This window comes from Triticum aestivum, chromosome 1B (assembly GCF_018294505.1).
Source record: "Triticum aestivum cultivar Chinese Spring chromosome 1B, IWGSC CS RefSeq v2.1, whole genome shotgun sequence".
In the NCBI taxonomy this organism is placed as follows: domain Eukaryota; kingdom Viridiplantae; phylum Streptophyta; class Magnoliopsida; order Poales; family Poaceae; genus Triticum; species Triticum aestivum.
The window spans coordinates 572,705,768-572,708,054 of record NC_057795.1 but is presented as its reverse complement, the minus strand read 5'-3'; the positions used below and the strand labels follow the sequence as shown (position 1 = coordinate 572,708,054).

The window sequence follows — 2,287 nt, the reverse complement described above, 5'->3', positions numbered from 1 at the left end:
CAGCATTCATCTAAGTAGAAGAAAAGAAAGTTAATATATACCAAGCACCAAGTGAGCTTCATACCCAGCATTCATCTTTACAGCCAACTACTGAAGTCACTTCAACATGATATTCTTTATGAAATAAAATGAGTCTGAGTAGGAAATTGTCAATCTGAATGGGATAATATATGTGAAATATACACCTATATAACTATCCACATGAGCTTGTGATAAATTCAAGAAAGCATTCCCGTTAATACTATTTGGTGGTATTATTTTTGTAGCATGTCAAACATGAAAATAGAGAAGAGGAAAACGCAGGATGCGCACAGTGCAAAAGTATAATACAAGAGACCTTTTTTTTAGAACCGTGGTTAAGGCTTACACCATGGTGGTTACAATCTCATTCTGCATTACCAGCCTCGCGCCCTCGGGTACGTCAGCTATAATTTTGAAGTCTCCCATCTTCCTTGCAATGGCAGCTAACTCATGGGCCAGCTTGTTTTTCTTACGGCTGACAATGCTGATCTCCACGCTGGTAAACAAGGAGAGCTGCCTCCGCACATCCGACAGAACCGCTCGGCAGGCATTCCTGCACTCTCGTTCAGTTTGAAGTTCCCATCCGATCTCCGCGCGGTCAATCTCCAGAATTATGTGTCCTCTGAATAGGCAGGCAAATTCAATAAGCCCCAACACAGCTGCCGCGCCCTCCGCCTCCTCGACGGAGTTGCAGTGGTCAAGTCGTCGGCCAATGGACATGAGAACATGTCCCATGTGGTCTCTGGCCACTGCACCTCCCCATGCCTCGCCATGGTCCGCCAGGAAAGCAGCATCTACATTCAGTTTAGCTTTGTCTGTCGGGGGATGAGCCCAAAGAAAAGGAGAAGGTTGTGTTGGCACGCAGGGGCTCGTCGGGTAGACTGACAGCTTGTTCTTTGCCGAGGCCAGTTCCTGTTCGCTATCCGCAGCTAGCAGGTCCTCATGCAAACGTAGAAAAGACTGTACTGAGCCTGATACCGTGTCCTTTCCATCACCATGGACACTGTTATTTCTCAGGTTCCACGCTTGCCACAGTATTAGCATGATTTTCCTTCTGACCTCCTCTGTATTCGCAAGCAGCAACATTTGCAGCCAGTCCGGTCCGGTATCTCTGAATTCAGCCTCTTTAGGCAGCACCCAGAATTCTCTCATTGCATTTCTCAGGGCCTTACTTCTAGTGCGGGTGATCACCGCATGATATTCATCTTCCTTGTCCACTCCGCAGATTTCACATACATTATCATCAACAATGGTTCTTTTGCAGGTATTATGCTTTGTAGCAAGCGAGCTTGTGGCCACGCGCCACCCAAAGATCTTCACCTTGTCCGGTGTTTTTGCTTTCCACATGGCATCCCACATGCTTCGGTCACCCGGGCTTCTGGAGGAGCTAGTTGACGTGTCCATGATGTTCCTTTTCAGCGAGTCCACAAGTTTGTATGCACTCTTAACCGTGAAAATTCCTGATTTCTCATAGTGCCATGCCATGCAGTCCTCAGTTTCAGCTTTCGGGATTTTCAGCTTGCATATTTCCTCAGCATCAAAATTATGGAAAATTTGCCTCACTAGTTCAACATTTCATTCCTTTATCTCTGAGTCAATCAGTTGGCTAACCCACCTAAGTCTAGATCTTCTGACAAAGGAGGCAGTTTTCAAGCCAACATCCCTAGGGATCCATTGGTCTCGCGTGATCTGAATCATTTTACCATCACCAATCCGCCAAATGAGGCCCTTCTTCAGGAGCAAGACCGAACTCAATTCCCCTCCAGACCGGGGAGGCGCCAAAGAGAAAACCGTGTCTAGAAGATTGCCATTCGGGAAATATTTTGATTTGAGGATCCTGGCACATAGGCTTTCTGGCCTTTGAATCAATCTCCAAGCTTGCCTAGCTAGGAGCGCCTGATTGAACAGATGCATATCCCGAAATCCAATTCCGCCATCCCTCTTGGGTTTCGTCATGTTCTCCCATGACATCCAGTGTACTTTCCTTTTCTCGTCTTTGTCTCCCCACCAGAAGTCCCTAATGATTTTTTCATATTTTTCGCGGAAGCTCAAACTAAGTTTGAAAATGTCCGTAACAAAGGTTGGGAGGGCTCGCGCAACTGATTTAACATGGACCTCCTTAGCTGCTTTTGACATGAATCTTTCATTCCATCCATTACATCTTTTACCGAATCTATCCATGATGGGTTCGAAGCTGCCGTTTTTCATTCTGCCCTCCGGCATGGGGAGGCCCAGGTACTTGCTTTCAAAGGATGCCGCTTCCACT

General features: G+C 46.6%; 1 pseudogene; it reads right to left on the bottom strand.

Moving 5' to 3' along the window:
- Window positions 1-363: 363 nt before the first annotated feature.
- On the bottom strand, window positions 364-1,977 carry LOC123079951 (uncharacterized; annotated as a pseudogene).
- Between the last annotated feature and the right edge of the window lie 310 nt (window positions 1,978-2,287).